The sequence below is a fragment of the Mastigoproctus giganteus genome, chromosome 10 (assembly GCF_048544385.1).
Source record: "Mastigoproctus giganteus isolate SK-2022 chromosome 10, ASM4854438v1, whole genome shotgun sequence".
In the NCBI taxonomy this organism is placed as follows: Eukaryota; Metazoa; Arthropoda; class Arachnida; order Uropygi; family Thelyphonidae; genus Mastigoproctus; species Mastigoproctus giganteus.
Window position 1 is genome coordinate 22,439,887 of NC_143584.1, and position 25,160 is coordinate 22,465,046.

The 25,160-nt window shown below is 39.2% G+C and overlaps 1 long non-coding RNA gene across 1 annotated transcript in view; it reads left to right on the forward strand.

The window, feature by feature from the left end:
* Positions 1 to 25,160, forward strand: part of LOC150078852 (uncharacterized) — a 141,991-nt gene that overhangs the window by 107,049 nt on the left and 9,782 nt on the right. The window contains exon 2 of the long non-coding RNA XR_016547580.1: positions 3,111 to 3,182. This is a non-coding gene — a long non-coding RNA (uncharacterized LOC150078852). The remainder of the gene's footprint in view (positions 1 to 3,110; positions 3,183 to 25,160) is intronic.

Here is a 25,160-nt window from a genome sequence, read left to right on the forward strand (position 1 = left end):
TTAGCAATAACACTTCTTCCTAAATCAGGATCATTTTCACTAAAAAAATTTAACGTTTTCAGTGTCATTTAAGCACCTTTTTAAATCTTTGTTTGTTAACACTTTTTTTTTTTCCAGGAACTTCTTTAACTTCATTTAACTTCATCTTCATTTTCTTTGTCTTTGTTGCTAACAAGGTTTTCTAAATCTTCCACTGAAAAACCATCACCTTCTGCATTCAATAAATTTCTAACATCCTCTTTGTCGACATTTTCGAAACCTATTGATTTTGCCAACTGGATAACTTCATTTCTAATTTCTTGGATGTTATTTTCTTCTTCTAGTACAACTTCTGGCCATATTTTGTGCCAAACTCCATTTAAGCATTTCTTAGTGACTTCTTTCCAACAACTATCAATGTTTTCAATTGCGTTTTTAATGGTGTAGTTTTTCCAAAAAGTTTTAACTGTCATTTCCTCTTTATCCTCTAGTTCAATTGCTTAATGTTTGACGCGGATAATAAGCTTTAAATGATGCTATTACTCCCTGATCCAATGGTTGAATCAGGGAAGTTGATTCAACTTCCCTGATTTTCTTTCCTTCCCTTCCCTTTGACAGGAATGCATGTTTCCAACGTGATAAGATCAGTAGGATGTCCCGAAGCATTGTCTAACAACAAAAGAGCTTTTTCTTCAAAGTTGTGTTTTTGACAATACCATTTTACTTCAGGACAAAAATAGTTAACAAACCAATCAGTAAATAACTCCTTGGTAACCCATGCTTTTCTATTTGCTTTCCATATTACAGGTAAATTCATTTTTATGTTAGCTTTTAATGCCCTCAGATTTTCTGAATGGTAAACTTATAACAATTTTAATTTATAATTGCCAGAGGCATTTGATCCAAAGAGTAACGTTAAACGGTCTTTGGCTGCTTTGAACCCAGCAGCTGATTTTTCTTCAATAGAAATGAAGCTTTTTGATGGTAGCCATTTCCAGAACAAACCGCTTTTGTCAACATTCAACACCAAATTTGGTGGAAAATTTTCACGTTCAATTATTTCCTTCAGTTTTTCTGGAAACTTATTTGCAGCTTCAACATCTGCATTTGCAGCTTCTCCTGTTAATTTTACACTATGAATCCTGGCCTGTTTTTTAAATTTATCAAACCAATCACAAGAAGCCCCAAAAGTTTCTGTAATTTCTTCAATTTGTTTAGATTTCAGGAGATTAAACAAAAATAATGCATTTTCTTGAATCACCATTTGACTTAAAGGCATATGATGTGACATATCATCTATCCACAAACTTAACATTTTCTCCATGTTTTCTAAAATTGGACTCCTTAAGTCAGTTAATTTTGCCGCTGTAACATTAGCATTAGTAGAACATTAGTATTAGTACATATTAACCGAATTTTGTAATAAATGAATATATTTACAAAGAAAAGCCTATCCTTTCACAGGGGAATGGTATGTGCTTCATATAAACGAGTACTTTGTATAAACCGAGTTTGTATTAACAAGATTTTACTGTAAAAGGTACCCTTGATCCAAGAAGACCACCCAAAATCAACGGCGTTACAGTCAAACTAAAAATAGAACTTAAATATCTAGGTTAAATTTCTTAAATATCCAGGTTTTATCTTACATAAAAACCTTTCCTTCACCTCTCGTTTTGACCAACTGAGGATTCAGATCAGGAAATGTGCTGCCCAAGTCTCGAGATTTGCCCGGAAAGAGTGAGCTTGAAGAAGAAAACGCTCTCCCTCTTCTGTAGTGCAGTTTTCATCCCGATTATCCCCTATGCCTTTGGAGTCTGGTACAAGAAGGCCAGTATAGCTGTAAGGGATCCAGTGAAGGGATCTTCACTGGATCCCTTCCCCTAGAACTGGAGATTGTTTTTCGTGGGTTGTGCTACCAATTGGCCCAAGGAAGAGCAGGTATCTGCCCCAGTTTCACCACTGACCCAGCAAATAATAGAAACACTGAAAAGAAGAGATTTAATGAACACCTAACAGACACCTAGCAAGATAGATGGCAGATTTCAACTAAAGGCACTCTCACCAAAATATTCCTCCCAGATGTCAGGGCCTCGTACCTCCTCACACCTGGTTGGTTTTCATTGGGACTGTATGCTACCTATTTCCTCACTTGACATGGCTCCTTCCAGAAAAAAACTACACAACTTCAGAATTAGACTCACCCCGCTGCCACTGTGGAATAGATCAGACGTGGGAGCACCTCGCCCACAGCTGTGAAATCTATGAGGACTTAAGGAGGATCCTAATAACTAAACTACACTGGGCCCTAAATTAGGCCCTAGAACGAGTTACCAGTGAACAACCCTACACTCTTAAAATTACAACCATTGTTCAAGAAACAGCGATCATCTCATTCTCAAATCTGGTCCTAGCCACTGAAATCCCAGGAAAGTAGGTGGCAGGACCCGGCAGAGTACTCTCGCATCAGTGGTACACCTGGTCAGCTTCCCCATGGCACAGTGTGGTAACGTTAGATCCCAATTGGGGGCTTGGCAGCTATTAGTCTGGAAGAATAAAGGGCACAACACAATATACTGCACATAACCCAAACACCTTCAAGTCTCTAGCCTGATACAATGTACACCCACAGAGATGGGAGAAATCTCAGGAGCCATTAGACACTAACATTCCTTACACCTTACCTAAGGCAGCCAATCATCCCGGATTAGGCGGGACCGTCCTGTATGGTGATGAGTACCAGAAAATGCTGCATTCGCCAAATTTGTTTAGTTTGCCCCACATTTTCTTAAGCAATCACACTTGAAAATTCTTTTGCTCTCGTGGATTTGTGGCTCTCTCTCAACATTAGAAGTAATGCGTCAGTTCAAATTACAATGTATACTATTGATTTAATACATTGTCGCAGGACGATAAATTGCGCACACTATCGCTCGCCATCTGTGGTGTGATCACTGATGTCACCAATCAGTCGTAATCTAAAACTTTTAGTATCGACATCGTAAACTAGCCATATATTCCAGTAATCTTACCTGAGGTAAATACCAAAATATCATTTGCTGAGTTTAGTTTTTCTTTTGATATCTCGCTTATGTTCCATGTTTATAATACCATAATTTATTACATTTCAGTTTGAATGTTAATACTTAATGTGAAGATTTTTTTCTCTGGAGAATTGGAACTGCTATCGGAAAACATGTCATGTAAGTATAAAGGATATCGCCCACGTCATTATAAAAAATATTCTAATTTTTTCTAATTTAAATTTAAATAGATTTTTATATCATTTAAAACTTACTCATTTAAAAATACCCTTATAATAGGAAATGCCGCCAAAAAAAAAAGGAAATGTGCATTTAACCAGGAATTGGAAAAAGAATTTTCCTTTTTAAAAAAAAAGGAAATACCATTTATGATGTTCGATGTAACAAATGCAATGGTGACTTTTATATTTCTCATGGGGGTTGTTGTTGTATGTTTTATGCCGCAACGGGGCGCCTCTGTAGCCAAGTGGGAAGGAGCAGCAGTGCGTAGCACACGCTTCTTGATTAGACCAGGGTTCGAGCCCATCACCACCAAATAGGAGGATGGGGAAAGGTCAGGGAATGACCACCGCATATCCCAGAGCAATATGGCCTTAGTTGCTAATGCTCCTAAAACCAAAATAAATAACATAACATAACGGCGCAAAGGCAGCTATAGGCCATTATGCACCAAACAATGGTGGGAGGTAACAGGCTTTATAAAAAGTGAGATATGTGCATTATGTGAGATTTAAGCATTATATTCTGTCATAGCATTCAAGTGAAAACTGCATCAATATCAGATCTGTCGTCTAATATTTGTTGCAAAGTAGGCGTGATTTGGGCTGCATAATTTGATAAGAAGGTGGTTTGCCATACTCCATTATAGAGAGGGCAGTCAACAGTGATGTGCTTGACAGCGATTTGAGCATGGCAGTTCGGACAAGAAGGTGGGTCTGAAAGAACATAAAGGTGAGTAAGGTGTGTATGTCCTATTCGTAATCTTGCAAGTGTGACTTCTTCCTTTCGGTTCAAGTGGAAACTAGATGGCCAAGACTGGAGTTTCGGTTTAATCCAAAGGAGTTTGTTGCCTTCTTGGTTTTGCCAGTAATTCATACTTCACTTAAAGACTTTTATAGTCAGTGAAAGGAATTTTGATAGAGTCATCAATTGGTTGCACAGTAGATTTGGCTATGTGGTCAGCACTCTCATTGCCGGGTATGTCAACATGGCTAGCGACCCAACAAAATTTTACTACTTTTGTGTTCTTAGCTAGATTAGATGAGCCAGCAAGTTTTGATTATTACCAAGTAGGTAGTTATGATGCTTTCTTGGTTGCTGTAAAGCGTGAAGGGCACTGAGAGAGTCAGTAAAAATAATACTATGGGTAATATTATTTTTACTGACTGATTTATGGATGATGGAAGAACAACAGCAGCACTGACATGGTGATCAGTTTTGGAACCGTCTGTGTATATCCTGGTATAAGATTCATATTTCTCAAATAGAGATTTATGAATCTGGTTTACATTCTGTGAAGAAAGAGTACTTTTCCCCCATTCTTGAATGGACAGATCACAGGTGGCAGGGCAAAAAGCCCATGGAGGAGTCGTGAAACTACTTGTGGCTATTTAGAAAAGTCAAGCTGCAATTATCAAGTAGTGAGCAAAGATGTATACCAGCAGGTCGATTTGATGGATAAATGGCATACAAATTCTCCCAATCTGGTGTAAATAGATGTTTCCACGATGGATGCAGGGGTTGGCTTTTTATTTTGATAGCATAATTTAGCAGTAAAATTTGTCTTCGTAGTGAGAGTGGGGGATCATGAGCTTCATCGTACAGCCTCTGCACAGGAGATGTGCGGTAGGCTCCAAGAGCAATGCGAAGGCCACTATGGTGAATAGGGTCCAAAGCCCTCAAAATGCTAGGTCTAGCAGAGTTGTAAACTGGTGACGCATAGTCTAACCTTGATCTTACAATAGCATGGTATAAATGGAGTGTTTGACGCTCAGCACTCCATGTTGTAGCTGATAATACTCTCAAAATGTTTAATTTCTTGAAACAGGTGGTTCTATGTTGTTTAATATGGTCAAGAAAGGTCAATTTTTTATCTAAAGTTAACCCAAGGAATCGAATGGTAGGCACAACAGGTATATCATGGTTCCCCAGTTTTAGAAGTGGGTCAGGGTGGAGATTACGTCTTCTACAGAAATGAACTGCAACAGTTTTTTCATGTGATATGCAAAACCTGTTATCTGTAGCCCACGTTGTAATCTTATTAAGAGCTCCTTGCAGTTGTCTCTCAATCATTCTCATGTTTTGTGAGTGACAAGATATACTAACATCATCTGCATATAAAGTAGTAGATACAGTGGCTGGAATGACCTTGGTAATTGAGTTAATTTTTATAATGAATAGAGTGGCACTTTCTTCTTGTGGAACACCTTGGATGAATTTTCGGGAAAGTGTGGATTGAATGTGGACCTGAAAGGATCGCTGCTTCAAAAAGTTCTGTATAAATCTTGGCATATTACCCCTGAAGCCTAATGCATATAGATCACGGAGAATTCCGTATCGCCAAGCTGTGTCAAAAGCTTTCTCAACATCTAAATAAATTGTAGTCAAATGTTCCTTCCTTAAGAAGGCATTGCGAATCTGGTTTTCCATTTGTATCAAGAAGTCTAAAGTTGATCTACCTGTATGAAATCCACACTGCGATGAATTGATGAGGTTGTATTTGCTCAGCACCCAGGTGAGACGAGAGTTTACCAATTTTTCCATTATTTTTCCCATACAGCTGTTGGCGGCAATAGGTCAATAGTGATGCGGGTTGATTGGATCCTTGTCAGGTTTTAATAATGCTGTGACATACGAGTGTCACCAGCTATCAGGGAAAGTATTTTCTGTGAAAACCCGGTTATATAGCTGGAGTAAGATATGAAACGACTTTTCACCCAGCTCTTTTAACATGACATAATGAATTCCATCAGATCCAGCAGCACTATTTTTGAGCTGTTAAGAGCAAGCCGTAGTTCAATTATGGTAAAGGGACAGTTGTACATTTGATGGTGGTCTGTGTTAAAATTTAGGGTCTGCTTTTCAGCAAGGGACTTTAATTACTGAAAGTTTGGCGAGTATGAGGATACGGCAGAGGTTTGAGCAAAGGATTCTCCAAGAGGGTTAGCTATGTCTTGAGGTAGTGAAACATCATTCCCATTTACATTCAGTATTGATAGATGCAAAGGAGGATATTTATTATACATTTTCCTAATATTTTTCCAGATGGTTTGTGTTTTAGTGGACCGCGTAATAGTTGAAGCAAAGCATTTCCGTGACTCTCTTTTGCTTGCACGCTGAATGCGTCTAGCATTGGCTCTGGCTTTCTTAAAGTGTACTAGATTAGCAGCAGTAGGGATTTTGCGAATTTATTCCGGTCTTTATTTTTCTCTTGTTTGCATTCATTGTTCCACCAGGGTTTTGATCTTATTCTATGACTTGTGGACACTCTTGGTATTGCTGCTTTGGTGGCCAGCAATATTTGATTTGTTACATAATCAACAGCATTATTTAATGACACATTTGAAACAGCTGTTTTTTCCAGGATGGCTAGTTGCCTATATTTTACCCAATCAGCTTTGGCAAAGTTCCATTTGGCAGTTTGATTATGACAAGGTGGTGAATTTGATTCTACATGACAGACTACTGGATAATGGTCACTACCAGTAGACTGTCATGAACAGACCAATCAAACAGCGTAAAAAGGACTGGTGAGCATATGGAGAGATCAATTGCTGAGCTTGACCCAGAAGGTAGATGAAAATAAGTGGGTTAATCAGTATTCAGTAGTGTCAGATTAAATTTATCTAAAAGCTTTTCCCGTATTTTTCCTCATTTATTGTGTATTTCATCACCCCATGGAGGATTATGTGCATTAAAATTTCCCATGATGCAAAAGGGAGGAGGGAGCTGAGATACAAAAGTTTTACGATCAGTGTAAGAAATGTCTTGGTTAGGGGAAAGATAACAAGACAATGGTAAAAGAAAAACGAAAGGATATTCGAGAGCTACTGCTTCTAGATTTGTTTGTAACATTAATGGTCGGGAAGGGATATTGGAGCTGACTACAAGTGCAACCCCTCCATGAGCCGAATTTTGTACGTGAGAAATTCTATCTTTTCTGTAGATAACATGATGTTTAAGTGAGGTAGCAACAGAAGCTGTTAAGTTAGTTTCTTGGAGGCAGAAGGTAACTGGGTTATACTGGAGAAGGAGATCCCAAATGTCATCAAGGTTGGTGCGATACCCTCTACAATTCCATTGAAGAAAACTGGGCATTATTTGGGTGGTGTGGTCCTCGGTTTCTGTCCGAGGTACTGTTGGCTTATGGCGACCAGAATTTCTTTTAGGGAAGTACGGTCTTCCTGTTTCCATCTCTTCTTCTGGCAAGAGATCGAGAATGGATTCTTCACGGTCAGTGTTTCCCTCCATTTCTGTCGCATCAGCTTTAGTAGTATCACCACTTTTTGGGTACGCTGGGTTATTGATGGAATGCGGAACAGTGATTGGTGTGTTAACAGCCTTGTTTGATTTATATGGTTTACTAGAAAGGGGCACAGCTTCCAAAATTGACCGAGCCCAATCTGACATTGATCTGTCTAGGGGAAGCGTTACCTCAGTTTGAGTACCAGTCGTTATTGTTCTTTGCACAGTACTGGTTACCACAGTTGGCTTTTGGGCTACTTCAGCAAAGCTGGGTCGAGTGTTAAATTGAGCCTGTACAGATTTTTTAGCTTTCTTGGTACGAGATGTTTTTTTCGGCTTTGACTCATTGAATGTTTTTTTCCTTTTTTCCATAGGGGGGCAATCTCTGGAGTAGGTAGTATGTGGACCATTACAATTTGAGCATTTGTGCTGCTCTGCTTTGCAGTCAGAGTGGTTGTGCTCTCGTGAACTGCAATTAGCACAAGTGGCTGAACCAACACACGTTTTGGGAATGCCCAAATTTTTGGCATTTAAAACAGCGTGTTGGGTTAGGAATGTACATTTTGATCTGACAATTCAGATAGCCTGCTTTGATGGATGCTGGAGGTTTGGGGCTATCAAATTCAAATGTTAGTATTATATTCCGAGTTGGAACTAGAGCATTGTCTCGTTTTGTGTATATGCGCTTTACATGCACAATTCCCTGGTCTTGCAATTCATTTTTTAACTCTTCTTCTGAGAGATTTATGAGATCCCACTCAGCTATCACACCCCTGGAGGTGTTTAGAGTAGCATGAGGGGAGACAGTAATCGATAATCCTCCAAAGGATGTTAGTTTTTGGAGCCATTGTGATTGCTGTTCGTCTGAGACCTCAACGAGCAAGTCGCCCGATCTCAGACGCTTAGTTGTTTTCGGAGATCCTATTAGATTTTCTAGGTATTTCTGAATTTTAAAAGTTGAGGGACTACCTAGAGACTGTTCTTGAGTTGAATGCAATACAAGGTGCATAGGATGCCTTCTTTGTACACTGTCAGTTTTTTGACGTTTAGCACTGCATAAGTTAGTCTTCTATCTCATGAGTAGCCATATTAGGATCTCTATGTCCTGTAGGAGAGATCATTTTGCTCCTTTTAGCCCCGGAAAAATAGCTTTTCTTTCCAGGTTACCGGCCCCGCCACAGGGAGGCAGGAGCAGTGACACAAGGGTAACCAAGCAGCTGAGTTAGTTTGGTTAGTAAGATTAACATGAAACAGAAAGGTGAATTTCCTTCCTGGAACTCTGCCTACTTTTTGTAGTGCAAAAGTTTTGCAATACAATTAAATAAAGAAAATTGTATTTAAAACCTAAAGAAAACTATTTGCTTTGCACACACAATATATAGATTGCTTGGTTACACTAATAATCGCTTGGCACCCGGGGCCTTCTCATGGGGGAAGAAATGATATTCAAAGACATGTTGCTTGAGATAAACACAAAAGGGCATTGTATTTGGTCGCTTCATCTTCTAGATTAAGTGCTTATTTTAGGGAAGAGACATTTGACAATAAAGAAGAGGAACTAGCAAAATCCGAAGGCTTATTTGCTTTTCACAGTGTCCATAATCATAGTTTCAGTTCAATGGAATGTACATCGAAATTAATCTAAAAATTGTTTGATAAAACGTTTTCATGTGGGAAAACAAAATGTGAAGCCATAGTTAAAAATGTTATCTCCCCATACTCAATTTCAGTTGTAAAAAACAAACTTGAATGTGTGCATTTCATTTCAATATTTTCAGACACGTCAAACCATAATGATATTAAACTTTTCCCTACTTTAGTTGGCGCCTCCATAGCCAGGTGGGCAGGAGCAGCAGTGCGTAGCACACGCTTCTTGATTAGACTGGGGTTCGAGCCCGTGACCACCAAATACTGAGGATGCCGAAAGGTCAGGAAATGACAACTGCATATCCCCGAGCAATATGGCCTTAATTGCGAATGCTCCTAAAAACCAAATGATAACAATAACCTACTTTAGTTCATTTTTTTGATGAAATAAAACTTCCGGAATTAGTTAATCTTCTCGGTGAAACATCTGAAATGATTTATGGCTCGATAATGAATATAATTGACAAAAATAGCTTAAAAGATAAAGTTGTTGCTTTCTGCACCGATAATGCCAATACAAATTTTGGGCGAGTTAAGCGAAGGGGCACGAATAATATTTTTGCAAAACTAAATGAGAGCTTATTTCAGAATCTTATTGGTGTCGGCTGTTTTGCTCATATTGTGTATAATAGCATACTGACAGCTACAGATTTATTATCTGTATTATCAAAGTATTATCATAAAAATATATTCTTATTTTTATATCTGTACGGTTCGTACCGAGAAATTAAAGGAGTTTTGTGAATCGTCGGAAATTGAATACCAAAGGCTTTTGGGCTATAGTAAGACAAGGTGGTTGGCACTTCGGCCCTGTATTGAAAGAGTTTTAAAATTATTTGTGCCCTTAAATCTTACTTCTTAGCTCAGGATAAGTCCAGCAATACTAGCAAGCTTTTTTACTAATGAATATTCAGAATTGTGGCTAAAACTTGTAAAGACTTGAAAAGAAAAGTCAGTGACAGGCTGGAAAATCAGTATATTCCTGGAACTGTTAATCCTTTCACAGTGGAAAGGATACATATTCGACCACAAGGACGATAGTCACGTGGTTAGTGACGGACATGGCGGGGGAACAATGACTAATCTTATAGGAGTCTTCAGTAACAAGTGAATCTTGTTCTGATTTGTCTAAATTCAAACAAAAGTTCCTGCATATGGCTCTCGTCACATTTCTTGGTGCAGTGGACAGCGTGCGTTTGCTGTTTTCGCCGCCTCATTAACAGCAGTGCATTCCGTGAACAAGCTGAGTGTCGCAGGCAGTGCAATATCTGCATATTAATTTTGCATCTTGATTGATTAATCCTGTGTGTACAATGGCAAAAAGTGTTCTGTCAATAAGAGGCAAAAGAAAATTGGTAGATGATGACAACCACATTTACGTTTTCAAAGAGAACTGTAGACGAACAACATGGAATCTGGGTTTGTGAAAAACGTTCCACCTGCAAAGCTCATGTTTGGACAGAGGGTTTGGAAGGCCCAGTTGTGAAAGCATTGCAATTGATTGGTCAAATATGGCAACGTGCAACAACCACGAACAAATGGTCACAGCAAATGGTTGCATCAGTAATTGCAGAAAGGCTTAAGTTTTGCAAATTACAGTGTCTGGAGACTAGGCACCAGCGAGGTGATCTGATAGAGGTGTATAAAGCCTTGAATGGTTTGAGCATGCTCAATGCTGATGGGATTCTTCCTCTAGCTCAGAATAATCACCTGAGAGGGCATAAATTCAAATTGAGGAAAGACAGATGTAGGATAGACGTGCGGAAATTTGCCTTTAGCCAGCGGGTGGTTGGTTGGTGGAACAGACTTCCATCCCTTGTAGTGGAGGTTGATAGCCTAAATAAGTTTAAGGCTCAGCTGGACAGGTATTTTGAACGAACAGAGGGGTGAAGTGGAAGTGGGTTTTTTTTTTTTTTGGCTGATGCTGCATAAGCTTGCTTTCTTGCATCAAATGCCTCTACTAATGCTAATGCTAATGCAGAGGCTCATGCCAATGTCACGGCATTACTTCCTAAAAAGGATTCGCTTAAACGAACCATTCGTCATGTTCGATGCAACAATTATTATTATTAGCTGTATAGTGCAAGGAAGCCTGAGGCCCCCCAGCCAAAAAAAGAGTCCTGAGTTACCCCTAGAGAGAGAGAGAGAGAGAGAGAGAGAGAGAGAGAGAGAGAGAGAGAGAGAAATCACCAAGAAAGAGAAGGATGATGATATCCAGCTCAGGACACTAGGTGTGCCAAACCCATGCTCACCAGATGTGAGTCCCTGGGGTTAGAATGGTACTCCTGCTTTACCGAGCAATCTCCAGGACCTAGTAATTCCATAAAATTATCAAGAAATTATTATTGATGGCAATGTACAACAGTTTTTGATGTATGATTCTCAGGATGAACTGCTCCTGGGTCGCATGCTTATTTTTTCAACTAGTAACAAACTTCAGTTATTGGCACGTAGCCAGGAGTGGTTTTCTGATGGAACTTTTAGCACAGTACCCACGCGTTTCCAGCAGCTTTATACAATTCATGTGGTTCAATTCAATGCAGTTATTCCAGTGGTCTATGCACTTCTGCCAAGGCGCCTCCGTAGCCAGGTGGGAAGGAGCAGCAGTATGTTACACACGCTTCTTGATTAGACCGGGGTTCAAGCCCGTCACCACCAAATACGGAAGATGCGGAAAGGTTAGGGAATGACCACCGCATATCCCGGAGCAATATGGCCTTAGTTGCTAATGCTCCTAAAAACCAAATAACAATAACAACAATAACTTCTGCCAAACAAAACTCGTGTCACATATGTCAAGTTGCTTCAAGAAGTTAAAAATCTACAACCTCAGCGACTTATTACAGATTTTGAACAAAGTGCCATGCAAGCCTTCCAGGACCTAGTAATTCCATAAAATTCTAACAAGAATTTCTAACAATACCATTTACAATACCAGGAAATTCTAACAAGAATTTCCTGGTATTGTAAATACCGGTTGATTTTTTTTCATCTTTCCCAAAGCGTTTGGCGAAATGTACAGAATGAAGGTTTAAAAGCCTGATACGAACAAGACCATGAATTTGCTCGTTGGATCCGAATGATTCCGGCATTGGCATTTTTTCCTCCTGCTAATGTTATTCAAGCATTTGAAGATTTAGTTGAAGCTGATGACTTCCCCATTGAAGCTATGGTGATTGCAAACTACTTTGAAGATGCATATATTGGAAGAAGATAACGGAGAGGCCGGCAATTACTCATTTTTGCCATCGAATTGTGGGATGTTTACACACAAACACTGAATGATCAGCAATGTACCAACAATGGCGTGGAGAGGTGGCACAGGGGATTTTAGGAAACTTGTGCTACTTTATTCCCAAATATTTACCGATTCATTGATTCTTTAAAGAAACAACAAGGGCTGCACAATTTCGAAATTACACAAATAATTGCCATTAATTCAGGCAATTAAAGAAACAAGAAGTATGCTGCAATTTCTGCTAAATCAAAAGAATAGTCCAAGATTTTCAAAATCGTAATGTGATTGATTACCTTAGAGGCATTGTGTACAACTTTGAGTTTTAAACAATAATAATGTGCATTTATTCTATTAAAACAAAATAAATTTGAATTGTTAAAAAATTAGGTGTATTATTTACATTTTTGTAGCCTACTCATTTTCTACAGGGGGCGACATGTGCCGAGAGGTGAAATGCGAGGGGCCACTTTTCCGGATCCCTACATACACACACTTGTCGGCATTGGTGCTATGTCTTGTCAGACAAGACAAGACATAGCACCAATGCCATGTCTTGTCAGACGCATCAGTGGCTTATAGGGGAAACCCTGGAGACTGCCATACAACACACAAATACATTAAAATACCCCAACTAGCCAATCTGAGCTATTTGGCAATCTTAGCGAGTGCCCTTGCCTGGCCCACCTTTCCTTCTCTTTCCCTGGTGCGGGGGGGAGTAGACAGCCCTCCTATCTACTCCCCTCTTTGTCATCCCCACTTTCCCTTCTGGAGGGACATAGGCATGCCCCACCGAAATCTGGAGTCGTCTTGCCGGTTGAATCCAATACTTCTTCCCCCAGCCTTCAGTCTTCCTCCCCCCACTGAATCTGTATACAAGCGAATGCCCCACACTTTCCAAATCTAATGTATCTTCACTGCTGAGCTTTATGCTATTAACTTGACTCTAGGTCACATTGCCCAACTTCTAATTTCATCTTCCCTAATATACACTGACTCGCTCAGTGCTGTCTCTGCCATAAATAGTAATACCAACTCCTCTCACCCTGTAATAAAACAAATCCATTCTAAATTACTTGTGTGTAATGAGTCAAACCAAACTGTAACATTCTGTTGGATTCCAGGTCATTCTGGGATAGCAGGAAATGAAAGAGCAGATCTTGCAGCCAAACAACCAGATACTACTCTTTTGCAGACTTTTCGAACCCCATGTACTGATTATAAACATATTATCCGTAAAGCATGTTACAATAGCTGGTCACTAATCTGGAGATGTTATCCAGGAAACAAATTATACCAAATAAAACCAGAACCAAAGCTGTGGCCCTCCAGCTTCCAGAAAAGCAGACGAGAAGAAACAATTTTAGGAAGGCTCAGGATTGGCCATACTCATCTCACTCACCTGTATCTATTAACTAATGACAGCGCTCCACAATGTACATCATGTCAAGTACAACTGACCATTCGCCATTTGTTAATGGACTGTCCCCACTTTCAGAACATCCGCTTAGATACTTTGAAATCAGTTGCTAAAACACAGTCATCAATAAATTTATTGCAGATTCTGGGAGATGATCCTAATAAAAAAGAACTATTTACTTTCCTAAACCGGATAAAAATATATCATAAAATATAGTTATTATTTCAAATTCATCATTAGAAGACACAATGTGGCCCAAGTAGCCTATGTGTCATTAAAACCCAACAACAACCAAATCTAATTTCATTCATCTAAATCGCATTTGCCCACTAATATTTCTGGACCTTCAGATCCTAACGTTACCCCACTATGCGATTACTCCATTTTTTTTAATTAGGTGGCAGGACATGCCAGAGTACTTAGCTAAAATACTGGTGTACCTGGTCTCCCACAGGGCAAAGTGTGGGCAACATTGGGCCTCAGCAGGGGTCTGGCAGCTAAATGGCCAAAAGAACAATGGTACACTACACTACACTACACATATACAATACCCATATACTTTGAAATCTCTTGCCTTTACAGCATTCTGTATCACAAAACAATGTATACTACGTGGAGATGGGGCCGTCAGACCCTAAACACACTTTACCCCAACTGGCTTCCTGAACCTCGGAGCCTATGTGGATGATCTTGTTCTGACACTGGCGGACTCCAGAGCGCAGCTAACACAGCGAACAGAGCGCTTGCCATCCTACAAAAATGGGCAGACAAAAATAACTTAAATCTTCTCCATAAAGACAAATTCGATCCTACTACTGGGAACGCTGGACATCAGGAGACCCCCCCAAATTAAAGTACAGGGAACCACCATCAGACTGACCAGGGAAATGAAATTCCTCGGGACCACACTGGACAGAAATCTGTCTTTTATCCCCACCTAAACTACCTCTGGAATAAAGTCCAAAATTATTCATCACTATTTGCAAGAATCACCTGCAAAGGTTAGGGCCTAAAGAAAAAAACCCTTGCTCTTTTCCACAAAACTGTCTTCCTGCCAGTCATCCTCTATGCCTCATGCACCTCCGTAGCCAGGTGGGCAGGAGCAGCAGTGCGTAGCACACGCTTCTTGATTATACCGGCATTCAAGCCCGTGACCACCAAATACAGAGGATGCAGAAAGGTCAGGGAATGATCAACGCATATTCCCGGAGCAATATGGCCTTAGTTGCTAATGGTCCTAAAAACCAAATAACAACAACAACTACACTTCAGGGGTCTAGTATAAGAAAGCAATCACCGCAAACAATAAAAGAAAACTGGAAACAATACAGAGATTCATTCTGCTTACCATCTCACGAGCTTGTAACACATTGAACACACATGCACTCCTGATTCTCATGGGTGCCGTCCCCCTGGATTTGGAGGTAATACATAGTGGACCGCTCTACAACCTTTCCAAAGGTATACCGGATACTTGCTTAAATTTCACACTGAAGAATAACTTTACATCTACTGACAAAACTCAACAAAGGGGCAAATAACACGGAAATTCCTCCCAACAGTATAGGCCATGTACCCAGAACACTCAAACTGGCTCTCCCTAGGACTGCTGGCCACACACCTGCTAACTGGCCATGGTGCCATTAGACACAAACTGATGACTTTCAGACTGAGTGACACCCTCTGCCATTGTGGAGAAGTGGGAACACTTAAAGCACTACTGCCAGCTTTACGATGACCTCCAATGCCAATTAATAACAGCAATACACTATGTACCAGACAACCACAATCTACTCTATTGATCCCAGTCTTTCCAAACTATCCCCCATCTTTCAGTCTCCCCCTCCTCTCTGTCTGTACACCAGCAGATGACCCGCACCAAAATTTTAACTTGTTTAAATTATTTCGCCCACTCCTCAGTCAGTAAATCTCCAAACGCACCCCCTTTAAATTGGGAAAATACAATATGTACGTGATACATACAAACGTGCACGATTAAATACATTTTTTTTAGGTCCTCTCCATTGAAATCTGAGGAAATTAGGTGGCAGGACCTGCCAGAGTAAAAGCCAAATACTGGGTGCCTGGTCTGCCTCAGCAGGGTCTGGTGGCTAAATGGCCAGAAGAACAATGGTACATGACATCACACACCTCAAGATCCATACACTTTTAAATCTCTAGCCTTTACAGCAAACTGTATCACCACATAATGTAAACTATGCAGAGATGGGGGGAACCCGTGGTGCAGTTTGACCCTATATACACTTTACCTCAACTGGCTCTGGAGAGGAATTTTCTTGAAAGGAGTTTGTGTAACCAGACTTTTGAAGTAAAACTGACAAAGTGCAATAGGATGGGTGCTTCTCAAAATGCTGAGTGTGTGCATGGATGTTTTGCATCCATGGATTCATAACAGTTCTATTATGATGCATCAGTGGTAGAAATTGGTATGATTCTACAAGGTATCGTGGCTGAAGACCAGTCACATGTTGATTGTTTTGTGTGCTGTATCATCACCCATGGGGAGGATAGTCAACTGCTTGCATGAGGTGGTTTGTATACATTTGATCATATCACCTGTTCCCCTCCTGGAGATGAATGCACCTACTCGGAAGGGAAAACCAAAAATGTATTTCATCCAGAATTGCCATGGTATAAGACTAGCCGGCACTGAAGTAGAGCATACAGATGCAAAGATTGATCCATCAACCATCTGACCGTTCGCCCATGTCGATTTTCTTTTGGTTCATTCAGCAGTTCTGGGATTCCAATCGTGGCAGATGAAGAGGGATGGGAGCTGGTTTATTCAATGTCTTTGCGATAAGTTTGAAGGAGCCACTGGAGGGCACCTCCGTAGCCAGGTGGGCAGGAGCAGCAGTGTGTAGCACATGCTTCTTGATTAGACTGGGGTTCGAGCCCGTGATCACCAAATACAGAGGATGCAGAAAGGTCAGGGAATGACCACTGCATATCCCCGGAGCAATATGGCCTTAGTTGCTAATGCTCCTAAAAAAAAAAAAAAAACCAAAACAACAACAAACAACAACAAGCCACTGGAGCAATAAATCTATTAGAGGTTCTCACCACCATGAATCGAGGGTTTGTGCAGATTTTTGAAATGGTAAAAGACCCAAAACCAATGACCAAGGACAAAAAATAAAAATAAATAATAATAATCTTTGGGAAGATATTATTTGTCAATAACCTTGTTAACTACACTGTCTAAGGCAAACTCATCATGTTACAGGCAAATCAAGACAACCAAGCTTACCTGGAGCAAGTCCTGTGTATAGCATCCTGGTTAACTAAATTGTATTTTGCAACCAGCCTCAGCCTTTTAGCCATTAAAGATCCCTGGGACGTACTTGATGCCCTCAAGAGCCCAAGAACCTCAGACCATTCAGACGATGCCAGCGATAAAGAAAATCAAGTGGAACTAATAAACTAGAGAAGATGAGAATCTCTAGATTATCTGAAGGGGCCACTATAACTTCAAACAAAAAATGGCTGTCTTGTTAAAGACAACTCAGACTTCGAATATAGTGACATACAAGGTCTATTATTTTCTCTGTGTGTCATTAGACTGTGGGGTCAATGACAAACATGCGCATTCTGCCACCGAAATGTTCAATTAGAGACAGCGGAAGAATAAGCCAGTAGCGTATTCACCCTCATATTCAAAAAAAAAAAAAAAAAGATTCCTCTCATTTTAAGGGTTTTATTTAAAAAAAAAATAAAAATAGATAATTATAATCTTTGGGAAGATAGTATTTGTCAATAACCTTGTTAGCTACACTGCCTAAGGCAAACTCATCATCTTACAGGCAAATCAAGCTTACCCTCAAGATCTTGTCATGGCCATCAAAGGAGCTGACCCCGTAGGAGATCTCGAGAAAGTATTGGCTAACCTTAGAGTAGACATATGCCAGGCCAAGAATATGCCAGGAATACTATCTCTACCTGTGGTGTCCACCCACTGGCTTTACCAGCCAGGAGTGGTTGCAGCAAGCACCTGTCTAATTCGCTACGTATACAGGGCCTGTCGGCCCTCTGTCTTCGCCAAGCTGAGAAATTAGGCCCTACAACTGAATAACGAACATAGAAAGAGGTTCTGTTACAGAACACATCCTGAGAATGTATCCCGAATGTACTGTATCAATATTTGGCTCAAACACACTGAACTCAATACATGGAGTTAGGACTTAGATATCAAAGTGAAGGTTCCAGTTCTGGGCCCTGAGGCTAGGAGAGTTTCCATAACGAGAGCAATAGAAACAATATGCTCTGGACTTTGGAGGCGGACGGCTTGTATAAAGGTAGATGCCATTGTTCAGGCCCAAGTGCCAATTCTTAAAGTGCTCTACAGAAGCCATGGTATGAGACGAGAGAATATTATCGTAGACATAAGCTTGAACAATCCACTCACCGAAGCCAATAGTGCATTACTCCTGATGTATGTGAAGATGGACGCAAGGGTAAAAATCCTTATTTTATATCTGAAATACTTAACGAGGAAGTTCCAGATTGAGGGAACTGGTAACAGTGGGATATTGTCTTGCATGATCTCCCTAATGGTTATTTATTATCTACAGAAGGTGCATTTGCCAGTTCTCCCTGTTCTACAGGAGTTACAAAGGATTGCTGGAGAGATGGGCATCCTGCCCACTTCCAGCATGAAGTGGATAGGATATCTAAGGCCTGGTCAGGGCGGAAGAAGAATCATGATAGAGTTGGGGGACTGGATTCGAATGCTGCTGTACTATTGCGATGAGTTTGAATATCAAAATGTTATTGTCTCAATAAAAAGGAGCAAAATGTTGTTTAGAAGTGCCAAGTCAGCCGGTATGGAGCTGATCTCTTGTTGTCAAGGGCTGTTTTGAAGTTGAGCGTAATCTTGGAAAGCAATTCAACTGGTTGAACTTCACGAGACTTAGACAGGTTCTCAGGTCCGCACTCTTCATGGCCCCCACCACGGAAACCGTCTTAGAAAGACTGCCGAAGTCTTAAGAAAGAGTAAGATCACCTCCACCAGCTCAGGTCAATAATATGTATTAAGTGGGAAATGAGGATATAAAAAAAAAAAAAACTTATTCTCCTTAGTCTAACCTCCTTAGACATGAAGAGGGTAGATGGTGTTTGCGTATCATATATATACAGTACCAGCAGAATCGTGACCTCAGATTTTTGATGTCAGTATCACTGTGTTACCCTGTGTGTAAAAGAAATAAAAAAATAAAACAAATAATAAAAATAAATAAAGGAAGATGTTTATTATTTAGGCGTAGGCTAAGGCTATCAAAAGGATGCAATGAAGATGAGTGAAGGAATATTGCGATCTTCGGAACGTTCCTGATCTGTGTTCAGACCATGATTATTGATGTTTTTCTCATACAACCGATCAATTGGACGGTGATTTTATGATGGTCTTTACCTTGTAGTAGCACCATTCCAGTGTAAAAATTTAAGTGGTTTAGAGATAATAAGTCCGTAGGAGACAGACACCATGTTGCAATCTGGACCAAATATAGTCTCATTGGTTCAACAGTGGAGAGAACTTTATAATTTGGAAATCAAACCTGTCGAATTGGAGGACGAGACGAGTTTTACTGCGATTTAACCCTCATTGATTGGAGTGTAATAGTTTCATCAAGGGCTTTTCTGACAGTATTAATACTCCCAGATCCACCTTTTATTGTGGAAGGTGCCCAGTTTAACCTGGCTGAGGGAAAAGGATTGCTATTGACCTGTTGTGTTGTTTCTGGTTAGACCTCCCCAAGTGTATTCTGGAGGAATTGGAGTCAACAGGTGGTGACGTCAAGTGTCATGTTAAAGGAGCAAGTAGACTCCGTAGACAAAAGGACAGTTGTAGATCTGACATGGAGCATAAAATTGGTCAATGATTCTTGGGACAAGAAAACTATTACCTACATCACAGAGCACCCTGCACTGACTGAAATTCGATATGCCCAGGTTACAATTAACGTCAAATACAAGTCTAGGATAACTTTGCAACTTATGAAGAGCCCAAAAGTGGTTGGGGATGACCTAAAAATTTTCCTAAAGGATGACCTAATGCTAAAGCAAACTCCATTACAATGAATTATTTTTGATATCAATAAAGCAACTCTCCAAAAAACAAATTGACCCTTGTTGGAAATACGCGACCTTCAGAAAGAGAATGACGAAGATTTAATTGCTTGTTTAGTTGAAAATGAATTAGGATTATCAGTCAAGTCCTATCGCATTGATATTGTTTATGAACCTGTATTATTGTCCAAATTAAATGACACTGCAGCCCAGACTGGAAAAACAATCACTTTAAATTATTCTGTGCATACGAAACCACAAACACAAATTAAATGGAAGAAAGATGGAGTGGTTCTCAACAATGCCCAGTCACAGGAGTTAATAATTGACGATCTTCAGGAACCAGGAAGATATGAATGTTACGTTTCTTGTCCTCCATATTCAGTAATTCAGAATAGTTGTCTTGTATTTATTTCAGGACTGCCTCTGGTGCACTGTAAGTTAAATTATGTAGTTGAGCTCAAAGAGATTCTACACCTCCCGTGTACGATTAAGAATGTGCCACTAGTTAGTGGTTGATATTGGACGTTCGAAGGGCAAACTCTTCCAGGCAAATTTTGATGGGATCTCAAGTTCACAACTATATCAGTTATACTCTTGTTACGTTAATTCTTATAAGAGTTACCTCCAACATCTTTGGCCAGTATTTCTTTCACATGATCAATGAGTGGTGAATGACGGAAATAACAGTAATGGTAAGTCCACAGAAAACAAATCTAGAAATTATAACTCTACTGTTAGCAGCAGCCAACAGCCTCATAGTTACCGTGGGTCTTGGAATTTTGATCTTGAAGATGTAAGGGAGATGGCCATCTTGATGTAAATGAGATGGGTACACCAACAGCCACATATAGTGCCAATAGCTAGAGCTGTTGAATACGAGGAAATTATCTAAAAGGACAAAATGAGAAGAATAAGGGAAATTAAAAACCTCATCTATCCCATTTAAAAAGGGAAAAAGGGAAAGGCTCTATTAAAAAAAAAATATTAGACATAACGTTCACAACTACAAATTCAGAATTAGGTGATGGAGAAGTTTTCAGGGTAGTAAAGGTCATATCGTCTGTAAGTACACTTCCCCCACAGTGGACGAACAACATACAGGATGTTCTACGGTTTTGGATTTAGAAGGCAAATATGTCACTCGCTATGTGATGAAAACTCACTGTGAGATGTATAGAAGAATCCGTAGAGATCGTCGAAATCTGAGGCAAGGTGCTACGGAGTTCCTTAATCAGTTTAACTGTATTCACAGTCCTTTCCTACATGTTTGGGAGATGTATAGTAGGCAAGGAGTAGACACTTATCCTATAATGAAAAGTGTATCGACACAGGCAGTAATCAGGATAGTAGAGAGTAACATTATGAGGCCTAATACTGTAAATTGTAACTAACAATTTAGCTACAACTGGAGATTCGGAGCAATGAGATAGCACAGATTCGATTTATAATGAAGAGGCCTTTCCTCCTTTACCCATTTTATGTCTTCTCAGGAATTGAAAAAAAAAAAAAAAAAAAAAACCCTTTTCATTATGTATATTTAAGTCCAAAAGGAACCTTAAGAGAGAATAACATTTTAGTATATCATAGTAATCAACGCACTGATCGCAAAATCTAAAAGCTTATCGCAGATAAAAGTAATGAGGGGAACAAATAGACTTCACTAAGGATTTTTTTTTTTTTTTTTTTTAAAAATTAAAAATCTTTTAAAGACAAGAAAATGGTGCTCTGCTACTAACCACCCTAACACGCATTGCCTAATAAGAGCTCATTGTTTTACAGGAGAACAAGGTCTTCAACTGACAGGCAGGAGTTGGTCATGGAAATTGGAGGAGTTGAATCGGTTTGAACAGGAGTTAGCCAATTGGAAAATAGAAGTGCATCAAACTAAAAAGTGTTATCCGAGCTCTCAACCTTCTGCTGACACGGTGATGACATTCAGGAATGGTTCTTCAATCACCCAACTTGATGCTTGGCACTCGAATCTAGATATCAACAAGCATATTCCAGTTCTCGACTCCAGGGCTTAAAGGGTCTCAGTAGAAGGAACGATCGAAGAAATTTGTGTGGGCTTGAAAGACCATACCCTCTGCATACAAGCAGACGCGATTGTTCATGCCAGGATACCAATTATGAGGTTAGTTTTTAAGAGTCATGGACCACGATGAGAGAAGATATGAGTAAAAATTTGTCTGAACAATTCGCTTGCTGAAGCCAATAGCGATCTTCTCCAGACTTGTGCAAGATTAGATGTAAGGGTAAGGATCCTTGTAGGGAACCTGAAGACTATAACCAAGGGACTTCAAATGGAAAAGGTTGGAAAGAATGGCCTATCCTCATATAGACTATCTTTGATGGTCATCTACTTCCTACAAAGGATTCATCCACCTGTCCTCCAAGTGTTACAAGTAATACCTGAAGTGACAAGAGATTGTTGGGTAGAGGGGCAGCCAACTCACTTTTGACATGCTCTAGGAAAGATATTTGACATTTGGTCAGCATGGAAAAGAAATCAGAATCAATTTGGGGAGCTTTGGCTATGAATGTTGCTATTTTACAATGACGAATTTGTTTACCAGAATGTGATCATCTCAGCAATGCCAAGAGTAGAAGAGATGAGTCAGAATGGAATTCTCCATTAGCCATTGAGGACCCTGTTGACATTGAATGAAATCTAGGAAGACAGGTTAGCCGATGGAACCCTGTCCAATTTAGACCAACCCTCCGGTCAGCACTCATTGTGGCAATGGGATTAGAAAGGAAAGTGACCAAGGCTTTTAGGAGTAATCCTACTTCTGCTGACCTCGAAAAGAATTGCTAGGATTGTTGTTCCAGTTGATGCTGAATTCCTGTTATGCTTGAAGCTGCTACAATGGGATCATCAGCAAATTCCAGGCTATGTATTCGAAACATTATAATCTGATACTCCACATGAGGTGGGAAGTTTTGCCGAAAAAAAAAAAAAAAAATGAGATAACCTCATCTTCATCAACATCAGTCTTAGGACATTATTCCCAAGAGGACTAGTAAGTTGTGAGCATGTCATTGAAGTCATCATGCTGCTATGAGAATGTTGCCTTAGTGTGTGAATGTAGGACTATTAGGGAAAATAGTGGAATTCAGAACTATTCCTAGCCGAATGTGAATCCATCACACTGCCGTTGATGTAAAAAAAATAAAAAAACATTTCCTGAAATGTAAGCTTCAAAGGTTTCAGACTTGTAACCCTGTATTCTAATTAATGTTTTGGTAGTAATCTATTGGTATGTAAACTATTTGAAAGCACAATGTTAATTCAGTGGGTATGTGTATGAGACTTAATTAGATATCTAATATTAAGCATGCACACTATTTTTTTTTCTAAACTGCAATATTAATACCATGAAGAAGTGTGTGGGTGAATCTTACTTAAATGTAAAGGTTGATGAAATATAAAGAGTAATATCATCAATACATACTTAGATGTAACGATTTAAACCTCTTATTTAGATGAATATTCTTAATATGCTTGAAATTGAGATGAAGGTTATCAGAGTAAAATAAGCATCTTAATGAATGTTGTTAAGTGTGTGCAGAGTCAAAATCTCTGCTATGAGACATGTATACTGAATTAAAATGATTATTATGTGGTCATATTATATCATCTTATAATATTATATCATATCATATTCTATTCTATGAATACATTATGCATTATTATAAAATCAAGCATGATAGGTAGCTCAACTTGAAATCGGATGGTTTCTTATCTGTTGAACTAACAGCCATCCCAAGATGTACATTTAAGTTTTAATGTATTAATTTGGCTATTTAATGTGTATTTGAATATTTAATGTATTATGTGGGACTATCTAAGGTGTTATGTTAACTAAAAGAATATTAACAAACAGACATATCTATGATTTGCAGGATAACGTCGATATAGTTGGAAATATTAACGGGTACTAGCAAGTTATCTTTTAAATTAAAATCAATTGTAAAATGGATTAATGTATCATAATATAATCTGATTTGTAATCACGATACTATGCTTTTTTTTCATGCGAATAGGCAATGAGTGACAACAAAAGAGATGTCATCAAGTATGGGCCTATGTTTTATCATGATTTCAAGAAGTACAATTTAATGCGGAGAATGTAGATCGATGTGACCATCCTATTACACTCCTCTCCAGACAGTCTCGGACCTTTTCAAAACAAAAGCTTACCCTCCAAAGGGATGCTGTCATCACAGAATAGATCTGTTGAGACTGTGTGCTTCAAAAAAAGGAAAATTAGTGTATATCAAGACTGTTTGTGTTTTTCTTACAAGGATATCAACCCATATATATTAGAGAACTGTTGTTGGTCATTCCAAATTACTTTTGATTTTTACCTTCTCTAATGTAAGGACTCACTGTTCCAGAAGTTATTGCGACACCAAAGTTAAGATTTATTTTATTTAAGATTTATCCCCTCTGATCTATTGTTAAATTTTGTTAGTATGTAGTCTGGTAAAGAAATTGGCTCGATGATTGCACCGATACCATGTAATTTAATCATAATGTAGAGGTATATCAGCTCTTACCTCCTATCTGTGGAATATGATTTAAAAAAAAAAAAGGTTCTGATCAATAATGCAAGCACATTATTTAGTTTTACGATAAATTTGGCAGAGAACTCTCCTAATCAAAATTAAGTTATATGAGCATACATTTCATTGTACTCCCAGGAGGGAGATTGTTCTTGACCAATTCTTGGTCTCAACAATGAAGAATGGAGCGAATGGGAAAATGTTGCCAAGGCAACCAGTCCCCCCCCCCCCAACCCCTTTCTTTCTAATATGTAGTTACTACAGCAGCGGTTTATTCATAAGTGCCATTATTCCTAAATTGTAAACGTATTCCCAAATTGTCAATGACTGAGCAGATCCTGTATGACCCAAGTGCAAGTCTTATGTTTCCTTCTACGGAAATTAATTCTTACCCCCAACATCTTTTCAGAGATATTAAATTTGGTTTATTATTATTACCTCCACAATTATATATTTTCCTTAGTGTCAGAGTCAAGGAGACACCAAGAAATTCCTGGTCGTTGCCAAGACTAATATAACTGAATGTTGTTTAGGTATTGGGGAATCAGATGAATAAGGAGATCGTGTTGACAAAGAGGGGAATGCACTGGCATGACTCTCAGAATAGATCTAATTAATATTTTATTAACTGGGCATTTGGTTTGCAAGAAAGTTTAATGGCTTCGTTCATTGACTCTTTTATTTGTAAGTCTAATTAGATAGGAAAAACTGT